The sequence below is a fragment of the Mobula birostris genome, chromosome 18, assembly GCF_030028105.1.
Source record: "Mobula birostris isolate sMobBir1 chromosome 18, sMobBir1.hap1, whole genome shotgun sequence".
Lineage (NCBI taxonomy): Eukaryota > Metazoa > Chordata > Chondrichthyes > Myliobatiformes > Myliobatidae > Mobula > Mobula birostris.
This window is the reverse complement of record NC_092387.1, coordinates 1,362,211-1,377,781: the sequence shown is the minus strand read 5'-3', so window position 1 is coordinate 1,377,781 and position 15,571 is coordinate 1,362,211.

Genomic DNA, 15,571 nt, shown 5'->3' with positions numbered 1-15,571 from the left:
TTGGCAGGAGAGTGAGAAGCGGAGTGATAAGGCAGAAGATGGGCAGTTGGTATACAAGTAAATGCACTGGCAGTTTATAAAGGGTTAAGAAGTTATCTTCTGGTAACTCTGAGGGCAAACTTGGAAAAGGTGACGGATACAGGACAGGTGTTATATTTGAATGCACGCAGTACATAGAATAAGGTAAACAAGAGAAAATCTGCAGATCCTTGAAATCCAAGCAACACACACAAAATGCTGGAGGAACTCTGCAGGCCGGGCAGCATCTATAGAAAAGAGTCGAAGTTTCGGGCTGGGTCCCTTCAGCAGGACTGGAGAAAAAAGATGAGGGGTAGATTTAAAAAGTGGGGGAGACGAGGGAGAAACACAAGGTGATAGGTGAAATCCAGAGGGGAGGGGTGAAGAGCTGGGAAGTTGATTCGTGAAAGAGCTACAGTGCTGGAGAAGGAGGGATCTAATAGGAGAGGACAGAAGGTCATGGACAAAAGAAAAGGGGGGAGGAACACCAGAGAAGGGCAGGCAAGGAGATAAGGTGAGAGAGGGAAAGAATGGTGAATGGTGGGGGGAGGAATTTGCGGAAGTGCGAGAAGTCAACATTCATGCCATCAGATTGGAGACTGCCCAGATGGAATATAAGGTGCTGTGGCCTCATCACAACAGTAGAGGAGGCCATGGATAGATATATCAGAATAGGAATGGAAAGTGGAATTAAAACGGGTGGTCACTGTAATATCCCGCAGAATAAGGTAGATCATCTTGTAGCACAGTTAGAGATTGGCAGGTAGGACATTGTGGGCATCACTGAATTGTGGCTGCAAGAAGGTCATAGTGGGGAGGTTAACGTCCAATGGCAAGCAGGTTTGCAGAGAGGGTGGGATTGGTAAAAAATTAAATCAAATCTTTAGAATGAGGTGACATGGGATCAGAAGATCTAGAATCCTTATGGATAGAGTTAAGAAACTGCAAAGGTAAAAAGCCCCTGATGGGAGTTCTATACAGGCCTCTGAACAGTAGGCAGGACATAGACTAGAAGTTATAACAGGAGAGAGAAAAAGCAGGTCAAATGGGCAGTGTTACACTAGTCATGGGATTTCAATATGCAAGTAGATTAGGTTAGTGCTGGATCCCAAGAGAAGGAGTTTGTAGAATACCTATGAGATAGCTTTTTAATAATAGCTTGTGGTTGAGCCCACTAGGGAAAAGGCGATTCTGGATTGGGTGTTGTGTAATGAACCAGATTTGATTCGAGAACTTAAGGTAAGGGAAACTTTGGGAGACAGTGATAGACATATGATAGAAGTTACCCTTCAGTTTGAGAGGGAGAAGGTAAAATTATATTTATCAGCATTCATCATCATCGGGTGCCGTGCCCATTTTGAGCTTTGACTGCCATGGCCCACACACTCCTGTTTCGGGTCAAGTGAATCGATTCATTGGTATTCATTTCCAGTTCTCTGGCTGCTGTCTCCATCATCATTTGTCTTTATCTTCCTCTTGCTTTCTTCCCGCCCATCTTTCTCATAATTACTGTGCATTCTAACCCCTTAATCACATGTCCAATGAAGTTATGTTGCCTTTTCATGATCTCATACATTATTTCTCTTCTTGTGTTTGCTCTGTTCATGACATCCTCATTAGATATTTGTTTCGACCATGATATTCTTTGTATCCTCCTCAAAAACCACATCTCTGCTGCTTCAATTCGTTTCCTCATGTTGCTAGATATTGTCCAGCATTCTGAGCCATATAACATAACTGGATAAACGTAATATTTCAGTACTCTGAGGCGGGTTGTCATGCCTAGTTGAGTATTGGTCATTATACTCTTCATTCTCGTAAAGGTGTCTTTTGCCATCCCTGTTCCTCTTTTGATGTCCATGTCACACCTGCCATCTGATGTCACCCAGCTTCCTAAGTAGCGAAAGTTCTGTACTTGTTTTGTGTCCTTCCCATTTATTCTCAGGCTGCAGATAGGATTCTCCTTCTTTTTGGATATCACCATACATTCTGTCTTTTTGCAATTGATAGATAGACCCATTTTTGCACTTTCTTCAACAACTATATCAATTAAGTTTTGTAGTTCTTCCATACTTGCAATTAACACAGTGTCATCTGCATATCTGAAATTATTGATATTTTCACCGCCAACTTTGATTCCCAAGATGTCTCTTATTTTTTGTAATATTATTTCACTGTACACATTAAATAAATGAGGGGAGAAAACACACCCTTGTCTAACGCCTCTCTTGATTTTCATAAACTGACTCACTTCTCCATCTATTCTTACAGCGGCAGTTTGTTCCCAGTGCAGATTTCTGATTAGGTCCTTTGAATCTAGATCTAGAGTTTATCAGCATTACAGTGGAGTAAAAGGAATTATAAAGGATTCAGAGAGGAGCTGGCCAAAGATGATTGGAAGGGGATGGCAGAACAGCAATGGCTGGAGTTTCTGGGAGAAATTTGGAAGGCATCCCAAAGAAGAAGTAGTATTCTAAAGGTAGCATGAGACAACAGTGGTTGACAAGGGAAGTCAAAGACAGCATAAAAGCAAAAGAGAGGACATATAAGGTGGATTCATTTTGTCTGGCTGACCCAGTATGAAATAATGAACTTTTGTGTGCTTGTTCTTGGAGAAAAGTGGATCCAGGTGAAGATCCCATGCACCATCAACCTCAGGCCATGCTACTCAAGCATTTGTACCTATATTTTCGGTGACTAAATATGCAATTTATTGTAACTATATGTGCTGTGTGTGACTATATACTGTGTTTTGCACCTAGGCCCCAGAGGAACAATATTTCATTTAGCTGTTTACATGTGTATGGTTGAATGAGAAATAACCTTGAACTTGAATTTAATAGAGCAAAAATTAGTGGGAAGCTAGAGTATTGGGAAACTTTCAAAAACTAACAGAAGGAAACTAAAAAAGAAATGGGAAGATGAAAGATGAAATATGAAGGTAAGCTAGCCAATAATATAAAAAAAGGATATTTTCAGAAATATAAAGAGTAAAAGAGGCAAGAGTAGATACAGGACCACTGGAGAGGTGGTAATGGGGGACAAAAAAATGGATGAACTTAATTATTTTGCATTGGTCTTCACTGGGGAAGACACCAGCAGTATGCTGGAAAAGCACTGTGTCAGGGGACAGAAGAGAGTATAGTTGGTCTTTCTAAGGTGAAGGTACTCCCCCATTGTTGGAGCAGAGGCCTTGCTGACCCAGGCATGGGTTATCAATGATGTCTCTCAATTGCAGGGAGCTCACTGCCTGGTCTATGGCCGAGTTGGCAGCCCACTTTCGACCTGACTGTTTTGTGACTCCTGCTTGGTCTATTACCTTGTCATCAGAGCCCCTCAGAGTTAACACATCCCACACTTTGCCACCTTGAACTCCTCCACTACCAATGACAATAGCACAAGTAGAGTTTTCTAAATCAATATATAGAGGGACCAACTAGAGGGGATGCAATATTGGATCTCCTGTAAGGAAATGAGTTAGGACAAGTGACAGAAGTCTGTGTAGGGGAGCACTTTGGTTCCAGTGATCATAACACCATTAGTTTCAACTTGATCATGGACAAGGATAGATCTGGTCCTAGGGTTGAGGTTCTTAACTGGAAGAAGGCCAAATTTGAAGAAATGAGAAAGGATCTAAAAAGCGTGGATTGGGACAGGTTGTTCTCTGGCATGGATGTGATTGGTAGGTGGGAAGCCTTCAAAGCAGAAATTTTGAGAGTGCAGAATTTGTATGTTTCTGTCAGGATTAAAGGCAAGGTGAATAGGAATAAGGAACCTTGGTTCTCAAGGGATATTGCAACTCTGATAAAGAAGCAGAGGGAGTTGTATGACGTGTATAGGAAGCAGGGAGTAAATAAGGTGCTTGAGGAGTATAAGAAGTGCAAGAAAATACTTAAGAAAGAAATCAGGAGGGCTAAAAGAAGACATGAGGTTGCCTTGGCAGTCAAAGTGAAGGATAATTCAAAGAGCTTTTACAGGTATACTAAGAGCAAAAGGATTGTAAGGGATAAAATTGGTCCTCTTGAAGATCAGAGTGGTCGGCTATGTGCGGAACCAAAGGAAATGGGGGAGATCTTAAATAGGTTTTTTGCGTCTGTGTTTACTAAGGAAACTGGCATGAAGTCTATGGAATTAAGGGAAACAAGTAGTGAGATCATGGAAACCGTATAGATTGAAAAGGAGGAGGTCCTTGCTGTCTTGAGGAAAATTAAAATGGATAAATCCCCGGGACCTGACAGGGTGTTCCCTCGGACCTTGAAGGAGACTAGTGTTGAAATTGCAGGGGCCCTGGCTGAAATATTTAAAATGTCGCTGTCTACAGGTGAGATGCCGGAGGATTGGAGAGTGGCGCATGTTGTTCCGTTGTTTAAAAAAGGATCGAAAAGTAATCTGGGAAGTTATAGGCCAGTAAGTTTAATGTCGGTAGTAGGTAAGTTATTGGAGGGAGTACTAAGAGACAGAATCTACAAGCATTTGGATAAACTGGGACTTATTAGGGAGAGTCAACGTGGCCTTGTGCATGGTAGGTCATGTTTAACCAATCTATTGGAGTTTTTCGAGGAAGTTACCAGGAAAGTGGATGAAGGGAAGGCAGTGGATATTGTCTACATGGACTTCAGTAAGGCCTTTGACAAGGTCCCGCATGGGAGGTTAGTTAGGAAAATTCAGTCGCTAGGTATACATGGAGAGGTGGTAAATTGGATTAGACATTGGCTCGATGGAAGAAGCCAGAGAGTGGTGGTAGAGAATTGCTTCTCTGAGTGGAGGCCTGTGACTAGTGGTGTGCCACAGGGATCAGTGCTGGGTCCATTGTTATTTGTCATCTATATCAATGATCTGGATGATAATGTGGTAAATTGGATCAGCAAGTTTGCTGATGATACAAAGATTGGAGGTGTTGTAGACAGTGAGGAAGGTTTTCAGAGCCTGCGGAGGGACTTGGACCAGCTGGAAAAATGGGCTAAAAAATGGCAGATGGAGTTTAATACTGACAAGTGTGAGGTATTGCACGTTGGAAGGACAAACCAAGGTAGAACATACAGGGTTAATGGTAAGGCACTGAGAAGTGCAGTGGAACAGAGGGATCCGGGAATACAGATACAAAATTCCCTAAAAGTGGCGTCACAGGTAGATAGGGTCGTAAAGAGAGCTTTTGGTACATTGGCCTTTATTAATCAAAGTATTGAGTATAAGAGCTGGAATGTTATGATGAGGTTGTATAAGGCATTGGTGAGGCCGAATCTGGAGTATTGTGTTCAGTTTTGGTCACCAAATTACAGGAAGGATATAAATAAGGTTGAAAGAGTGCAGAGAAGGCTTACAAGGATGTTGCCGGGACTTGAGAAACTCAGTTACAGAGAAAGGTTGAATAGGTTGGGACTTTATTCCCTGGAGCGTAGAAGAATGAGGGGAGATTTGATAGAGGTATATAAAATTATGATGGGTATAGATAAAGTGAATGCAAGCAGGTGTTTTCCACTGAGGCAAGGGGAGAAAAAAACCAGAGGACATGGGTTTAGGGTGATGGAGGAAAAGTTTAAAGGGAACATGGGGGGGGGGCTTCTTCACACAGAGAATGGTGGGAGTATGGAATGAGCTGCCAGACAAGGTGGTAAATGCGGGTTCTTTTTTAACATTTAAGAATAAATTGGACAGATACATGGATGGGAGGTGTATGGAGGGATATGGTCCGTGTGCAGTCAGTGGGACTAGGCAGAAAATGGTTCGGCACAGCCAAGATGGGCCAAAAGGCCTGTTTCTGTGCTGTAGTTTCTATGGTTTCTATGGTAGAGCCCCACTGAAGAAAAACTTGGTGGGGGAATCCCAAGCCACCTCCACAAGTGCTTGTTGACTTTCCTCTCAATGCCTTCTACAGTGGTCATGGGGATCTCATACACCGTGAAAAACCAGAGCAGCCTTGGTAGAAGATCATATTGGTATAGTCATGTCTTAAATTTACCAGGGAGTCCAATGTTGTCAATCTTCTTCAACCACTCTTCAGTCTGCTTTACCGTGTGAGTGATGCTAATGCTGTCCATCATTGCTGCATTAAACCACTTTCCAAGACACTATTAGGTTGTCCTCAACAGATGGAATGACTTCTCTCTGTACTTGAAGATAGAACATGCATGATTATGCATGATCATTATGCATCTGTACTTCCTGGCCTCAAAGGTCATCCTAGCCCAGGTAGCTATGTTGTCCAGGGTTTCTGATACCCACCTTGTTTGGGCAATCACTGTCGGATCCCAGGCTCCAACACTGGGCTTTGGGTAACGTCTGCTGCTGCTGATATGAGGAGGTTCAAACCCATGACAAACAAGATAAGGGAGATGGTACAGCCGGTCTTGCCACCTGATTGTAAAGTGGGCAGAAGCGAAGTGTAGCTTGAATCCTAGGTAGCTGGTGACCATGTCTCGCATTATGATTATGTGGACACGCGGTCCCCTTTTATTGTCATTTAGTAATGCATTACTGGCAGGATATCCAGGCCAGCCTGGAAGATGATGTGTGGAATTAGTCTGTAGACGTTGGCTAGGTCTAACTAGACAATTGTTAGGTCGCCTTTCATCTGTCTGGCCTCGCGGATCAATTGGCTGATTATTGAGTTGTGCTCAAGGCACCCAGAGAAACCCGGGATGCTACCTTTCTGGATGGATGTTTCGATATAGTGGTTCTCCATTAAGTAAGAGGTCAGCCTTCTCACAAGCACCAAGAAGAATATCTTGCACTCCACGCTAAGGAGGGAGGTTCTCCTAAACTGGGTGATTGTGGAGGAATCTTCTTCCTTCAGCCATCTTCCAGCTTGGTGGGATAGAGCCTTCGGTCCAAATCTTCCTCATTATCTTCCACAACCTCTGGAGGAGTTTTGGACACTTCCTATATACCTTATAGGATATACAACTTGGTCCCAGGGCAGCAGATGACTTTGCTCTCTTAATGGTATTCTGGACCTCCTGCAAAGTGGACTCTGCCACGTTCAGCTCTGTTGCTGGGATTTTTAGTTGGGGGACTTTTGAATTGAATTCTAGACCCTGATTCCTGCAGAAATTCTTCCACCTCCTGCTTTGAGCTGGTTAGGGTGCCAGATTTTTGCTGGTGAACCTGAATGGGTTTTTAACAAATTGCGCTCTCCTCTCTTTCTCCCTTCTTTGCTTTTGCAGCTGCTCCACCCTGCTGTTGGTTTCAGCAAAGGGTTCTGTACAAGACAGAAGAGCGGGCAACTCAGCCTGGCTTCAGGCTTGTTGAGGAACTATTGGTCTTCAACCCATTGATTTGCATTGCACTACAGATGTCTGTGCAGAACAGTTGGATCCAATTCTTGATTCCCTCCACAAAGTCCATTTTCAATTTCAAAGTTCAAAATAAATTTATTATCAAAGTACATGTTATACTACCTTGATATTCATTTTTCTTGTCAGCATTCATAGCAGAACAAGAAAATACGATAGAATCAATGAAAAGCTACTCACAAAGATTGACAAGCAATCAAAGTGCAAAAGAAAACAAACTAAAAATTAAATAAATAGTTTGCATAAATAATTAATTCTGAGAAATGAGTTGCAGAGTTCTTGAAAGTGAGTCTGTAGTTTGTGGACCAGTTCAGAGTTGAGGTGTGTGAGGTTATCTGCTCTGGTTCAGGAGACTGATGGTTGAAGGGTAATAACAGTTCCTGAAGCTGGTGGTGTGGTACCTTGGGCTCCTGTACCTTTTTCCTGATGGTAGCAGCAAGAAGGGAGCAAGGACTGGATGGGAGGGGTCCTTGATGATGCGTGCTGCTTTCTTGTAGCAGAACTGCTTGTAGATTTGCTCAATGGTGAGCTCAAGGCTTGTGTCCACCACTTTTTCTAGGTTTTTCTGTTTATGAACATTGCTGTTTCCATACCAGGCCATGAAACATCTCCATTACATATATCTGTGCTACCCTGCTGAAGGTTTTCTCCTTGTCCAAGCTGACCAGGTGGGCATCCCTGAGTAACGCAAGGCTGTCAAGGACCTTCCTGCCTGGTACAGCACAAGTATAGTCTGGGTGGATGACCTGTCCTGGTACAGACTTAGTCCTGTTAGCCATCGCCTTGGACAGAACTTTGCAGTCTACTTTCAACAGCGAGATGGGTCTCCAATGCCTGATGTTACCCTTCTCCCCTTTCCCCTTGTGGATGATGGTAATTATCCCCTTTGTCATGGAGTACGACATATGCTAGGTAGATGCGTTATAAACTTTCAGTACGTTTGGGGCCAATCCAGTCCCACAGTGTCAAGTACAACTCTGCCAGTAAGCTGCCAGTTCTAAGTTTTCCTTAAGTACAGCTGAACTTTTGTTTTTACTTGACCATTTCTCACTGTAATTTTTAAAAAACTTGAGCGATAGGTAGATAGAAAGGGTGTCATCTCAAGTTTGTTTAAGATTCCTTATCACCACTTATGTACCGTAACTCCAAAACATGAAACTAATTGAAAGTAAAAGATGGGGAGCTTGGAGATAATGAGTCTCAGTTTAGTTTTTACTTGGTGAGTTGTGCACATATGACATGAAAGCGTGATATGTACTTTTACATATGACCCGTAATGAATGATTTACACAAATAAGGAATGCTTAATCAACAATATATATTTACAGTACTACTCAAATATTACAGAAATATTTACAGAACAAAAACACCTGCACCATTTGGTAACAGGATACCACTGATTTCCACACAAGGGCAATGAGTTGCTGGCATAGGGTCCTCTCTTTTTCCTTCTAACGCATTGGTTCCCAACCTGGAGTTCTTTGGTTAATGGTAAGGCTCCATGGCGTAAAAAAGGTTGAAAATGTATGGTCAGTAACAAAGTCAGCAAATCGACCTCTACTCAGCTTGATCACATGCACAGCATTCTACACCAGCCCCTCAGCAGGTAAGGCATAGTCAACAAACTAAACAACTTTCCTGGAGTCCATCCGCCTTAGGAAGAGATATTCACCCACAACTTTGCTGACTAGACACTAAATATAGGTCAAGACCTTTAGCTGCTCCCCTTTGCAGAAGAAAATCTTAAACCAAAATACTCCTTCTGGGACAGGGGAACATTCAGAGGGCCCATCGATATCATGGAGAAGTGCAGGAAATGTAACACACGTCATGATACCTGTGTTACCCTTCACCCTCCAAATACACAAAGGGACAGGGTCCATTCCAAATGTTCACTCCCGCCCCTGCAGCACAGGGGAAAAAATATTAAGAAGGCATTCTACAAGTATGTGAAGAGCAAGAGGATAAGACATGAGAGAATAGGACCGATCAGGTGTGGAAAAATGTGTATGGAACCGGAGGTGATGGCAGAGATACATAACAAATACCTTGCTTCAATATTCACTACGGAAAAGGATCTTGGCGATTGTAGGGATGATTTAAAGCGGATTGAAAAGCTTGAGCGTACAGACATTAAGAAAGAGGATGTAATATACCCCAGGCTACTGTGGGAGGCGAGAGAGGAGATTGCATCATCAATGGGGACGGGAGAGGTTCTGGAGGATTGGAGGGTTGCAGATGTTGTTCCCCTATTCAAGAAAGGGAGTAGAGATAGCCCAGGAAATTATACACCAGTGAGTCTTACTTCAGTGGTTGGTAAGTTGATGGAAAAGATCCTAAGAGGCAGGATTTATGAACATTTAGAGAGGCATAATATGATTAGGAATAGTCAGCATAGCTTTTGTCAAAGGCAGGTCGTTGCTTACGAGCCTGATTGATTTTTTTGAGAATGTGACTAAACACATTGATGAAGGGAGAGCAGTAGATGTAGTGTATGTGGATTTCAGCAAGGCATTTGATGCAAAGCTTATTAAGAAAGTAAGGAGGCATGGGATCCAAGGGGACCTTGCTTTGTGGGTTCAGAATTGGCTTGCTCACAGAAGACAAAGAGTGGTTGTAGACAGATCATATTCTGCATGGAGGTCGGTCACCAGTGGTGTGCCTCAGGGGTCTGTTCTGGAACCCCTTCTCTTCATGATTTTTATAAATGACCTGGATGAGGAAGTGGAGGGATGGGTTAGTAAATTTGCTGATTAAACAAAGGTTTGGTGTGTTGTGGATCGTGTGGAGGGCTGTCAGAGATTACAGTGGGACATTGATAGGATGCAAAACGAGATTTCCTGGTGGTGGCTGATGGAGTAACAGCAATCTGCTGGTTCTCCAACTCTAATTATCTTAGTATTTCCAACCTGTCTTGAAACTTCTTTTTTAAGTGTGATATTCTTTCATTATGGATACAAGGAGGGCCAGAGGTACTAAAAAGGATTATTTCCCTGCTTCTTTGGATTCTATTATGGACTTGCTGCAAAGCCATACACGAGAAGCCGCTGAGAAGTTTCAACAATTCAGCTCTGAATTTAAACAAATAGATGGTAAATTGGATTCTATTCAACAAACTCTTAATGAACATGGTAAACGTATAAAAAATAACGAAGAAATTTTGGCGTCTGTGGAAACGGAAGTGGATGATTTGCAAAAGCTTTGTGAAAAGCAATCAGAGTCCAACGAGAGGTTAAGACAGAAGATTATCAACCTAGAAAATAGAAGTAGAAGAAACAACCTACGGGTTCTGGGTCTTGAAGAACTAATCGAAGGTAATCATCCTATGGAATTTTTTGCAAGAATTATTTCCGGAGATTTTGACGTCTGTGCCTATGATTGATTGAGTTCACAGATCTCCTGCGTTTAGACCTCCTAAGGGTCAGAAAACAAGATCGGTAATAATCTATTTTCAGGAATTTAAAACAAAGGAACTCTTAATTCGTGAATCTTATTGAAGAGGCATGATGTACTATCAATGTCGTAAGATTAGAATTGTCAAAGATTACTCGCCTGTGGTTATGCAGGAACGTGTTAAGTTCAAAGAAGTTATGTCCAAGCTTTTTAATAGGGGTTTCCCCTTCCCTTCACTACCCAACCCGACTCAGAATCACACTTAAAGATGGATCTTTAGAATGGTTTTGTTGGACTGTTGAAGCACAAAGGTTTTTAAAATTCGACGTCCAGCTGTTTAGTTTGTCCTTACATGAAGACACAACACTAAATGAGAAACTGTTATTTCGCAAATCCCGTCGAAGGGGCATGATTGGTTATAGGGTGGAATATTAAGATTCGCGAAGATTATTTGCTTGAGGTTATGCAGGAACGTGCTAAGTTTAAACAAGATTTGTTAGAATTTTTTTTAACAAGGGTTTTAACCCGTCCCTTGGCTACCCAGTTTGACTGAGAATCTCATTAAAGATGGATCCTTTGAATGGTTTCGTTTGAATACTGAAGCACAAAGATTTTTTAAATTTGAAGGCTAACTGCTTAGTCTGTTTTTTCATGAAGATATAAGATTAAATGTTTAATGTCTTTCTGTATGAATAATTGTATCTTTTACATAGAAACATAGAAAATAGGTGCAGGAGTAGGCCATTCGGCCCTTCGAGCCTGCACCACCATTTATTATGATCATGGCTGATCATCCAACTCAGAACCCCGCCCCAGCCTTCCCTCCATACCCCCTGATCCCCGTAGCCACAAGGGCCATATCTAACTCCCTCTTAAATATAGCCAATGAACTGGCCTCAACTGATTCCTGTGGCAGAGAATTCCACAGATTCACCACTCTCTGAGTGAAGAAGTTTTTCCTAATCTCGGTCCTAAAAGGCTTCCCCTTTCTCCTCAAACTGTGACCCCTTGTTCTGGACTTCCCCAACATCTGGAACAATCTTCCTGCATCTAGCCTGTCCAATCCCTTTAGGATTTTATACGTTTTAATCAGATCCCCCCTCAATCTTCTAAATTCCAACGAGTACAAGCCCAGTTCATCCAGTCTTTCTTCATATGAAAGTCCTGCCATCCCAGGAATCAATCTGGTGAACCTTCTTTGTACTCCCTCTATGGCAAGGATGTCTTTCCTCAGATTAGGGGACCAAAACTGCACACAATACTCGAGGTGTGGTCTCACCAAGGCCTTGTACAACTGCAGTAGTACCTCCCTGCTCCTGTACTCAAATCCTCTCGCTATAAATGCCAGCATACCATTCGCCTTTTTCACCGCCTGCTGTACCTGCATGCCCACTTTCAATGACTGGTGTATAATGACACCCAGGTCTCGTTGCACCTCCCCTTTTCCTAATCGGCCACCATTCAGATAATAATCTGTTTTCCTATTTTTGCTACCAAAGTGGATAACTTCACATTTATCCACATTAAATTGCATCTGCTATGAATTTGCCCACTCACCCAACCAATCCAAGTCACCCTGCATCCTCTTAGCATCCTCCTCACAGCTAACACTGCCACCTAGCTTCATGTCATCTGCAAACTTGGAGATGCTGCATTTAATCCCCTCATCCAAGTCATTAATATATATTGTAAACAACTGGGGTCCCAGCACTGAGTCTTGTGGTACCCCACTAGTCACCACCTGCCATTCTGAAAAGGTCCCGTTTATTCCCACTCTTTGCTTCCTGTCTGCTAACCAATTCTCCATCCACATCACCTTTGGTAACCTTTGTAACTAATTTCCTTTCGTATTTTTTAATACTATATTTTTGATATATAAGAATTGAATTTCTTGTTTGGATATTGTTTAGTCTAGGTTGGAATGTAAATAACCTTGAAACTAATTGGAGCGATCAGCAGGTATTTTTGGGGTGTTGTCCGTAGTTGTAGATGCCTACTTTCTATTGGTCGGTCTTTTTTTTCTTTGGGAGGTGGGTGGGGGTACGTTTTTTTTCTCAGAAGCTGTAAGCTGTTTTCAAATTTTTAGCCAACTAGTTGCTTGGTTACCATTTCTCAAGGTTTATGGCTTGGTTTTAACTTACATTTTAACCCTTCCTTTAAATAATATTAAAAATGGACCAAACTATTAATTTACTTAGTTTTAACATGAAAGGGTTAAATCACCCTGTTAGACGTAATATGATTTTTGCTTATAGTGTATTAGGAAATTTAAGGTCCCTATTATTTCCTTCAAGAAACTCAGATACGCAAATTTGATAATCCACGTTTTTTTAGCCGTTGGAATGGACTTTGTTTTCATTCTTCTTTTCAGGCCAAATCTAGAGGAGTTTTGATTGTTATAGATAATATACTTTCTTTTGTCCACCAAAAAGTAGTGTCTGATACTAATGGACATTTTGTTATAGTTTCAGGAAAACTAGATAATAAATTCATAGTATTTGCCACTGTGTATGCCCCAAGTGTAGATGATCCAGGATTCTTTGAGCGTTTTTTTTTGCTTTTACCAGATCTGAATCTTTATTCTTTGGTGATGGGAGGAGTTTTTAACTGTTGGCTAGACCCAATTTTAGACCGATCATCTTCTAAACCAGCGTCTCTTAATAGATCAACTTGTTTATTCAATCTTTTTTTATTGAAGTGTGGCATTGTTGATGTTTGACATTTTTTACGTCTTTGTTTTTTTCCCATGTTCATCATACGTATTCCAGGATTGATAGTCAAATGATTTCATCAGTTCGTTCCTGTGAATATAAAGAGATTGCTGTTTCAGATCATGCTCCTGTATTTCTATCTTTAGATATCTCTGGTCTTCCTCAAACCAACAGATTTTAGCATTTTAATACAACTTTGTTATCTCATAAGGAATTTTTAAAATTTCTTCAGAAGCATATTATTTTGTTTTTTGAAGAGAATAAAAAGGAAGAGACTTCTAATCTTATTGTATGGGATACTTACAAGGCCTATATTAGAGGACAAATTATTTCTTACACTGACAGTATTAAGAATAAAACTAATAAAGAAAGCATTGAATTAGTCAATCAATTGAAACAATTAGATCAAAAATATGCTATAGCTCCAGATCCTGTTTTATGTAAAAGACGTGTTGAAGTTAAATATGATCTTCTGTTAACATATCCAATTGAAACTCAACTTCTTAAAGATAAAACTCAATTTTACATTCACAGAGATAAATCAGGCAAAGGATTGGCCAACCAATTAAAAACTTACGTAGTTAAACGACAAATTAAAGAAATTTGCAAAACTAATAGTGATAGGACAACTGATCACCCTGGAATAAATGATACCTTTAGAGAATTCTATTCTAAACTTTATAGTTCTGATTCCCCTAAAGATAATACTGTAATGAATAATTTTCTAGATCAAGTAAATATTCCTGCACTTTCTGCAGATAATTGCAAACAGATGGATCAACCCATTTCTTATGAGGAAATCGCTGACGCTATACGTTCATTACACTCGGGGAAGGCTCCGGGTCTAGATGGATTTTCTGGAGAATTTTATAAGGCTTTTACTTCATTAATTACAAACATTTGTATAACCATATAAACATATAACAGTTACAGCACAGAAACAGGCCATCTCGGTCCTTCTGGTATGTGCCGAATTCTTACTCTCACCTAGTCCCACCGACCTGCACTCAGCCCATAACCCTCCATTACTTTCCTGTCCATATATCTTTCCAATTTAACTTTAAATGACAACATCGAACCTGGCTCAACCACTTCTGTTGGAAGCTCGTTCCACACAGCTACCGCTCTCTGAGTAAAGAAGTTCCCCCTCATGTTACCCCTAAACTTTTGCCCTTTAACTGTCAACTCATGTCCTCTTGTTTGAATCTTCCCCCATTCTCAATGGAAAAAGCCTATCCACGTCAACTCTTATCAATCCCCCTCATAATTTTAAACACCTCTATCAAGTCCCCCCTCAACCTTCTATGCTCCAAAGAATAACAACCTAACTTGTTCAACCTTTCTCTGTAACTTAGGAGATGAAACCCAGGCAACATTTTAGTAAATCTCCTCTGTACTCTCTCAATTTTATTGACATCTTTCCTATAATTTGGTGACCAGAACTGTATACAATACTCCAAATTTGGCCTTACTAATGCCTTATACAATTTCAACATTACATCCCAACTCCTATACTCAATGAAACCACAGAAACCATAGAAAAACTACAGCACAGAAACAGGCCTTTTGGCCCTTCTTGGCTGTGTCGAACCATTTTCTGCCTAGTCCCACTGACCTGCACACAGACCATATCCCTCCATACACCTTCCATCCATGTATCTGTCCAATTTATTTTTAAATGTTAGAAAAGAACCCGCATTTACCACCTCGTCTGGCAGCTCATTCCACACTCCCACCACTCTCTGTGTGAAGAAAGCCCCCCCCAATGTTCCCTTTAAACTTCTCCCCCTTCACCCTTAACCCACGTCCTCTGGTTTTTTTCTCCCCTTGCCTCAGTGGAAAAAGCCTGCTTGCATTCACTCTATCTATACCCATCATAATTTTATATACCTCTATCAAATCTCCCCTCATTCTTCTATGCTCCAGGGGATAAAGTCCTAACCTATTCAACCTTTCTCTGTAACTGAGTTTCTCAAGTCCCGGCAACATCCTTGTAAACCTTCTCTGCATTCCTTCAACCTTATTAATATCCTTCCTGTAATTTGGTGACCAAAACTGAACACAATACTCCAGATTCGGCCTCACCAATGCCTTATACAACCTCATCATAACATTCCAGCTCTTATACTCAATACTTTGATTAATAAAGGCCAATGT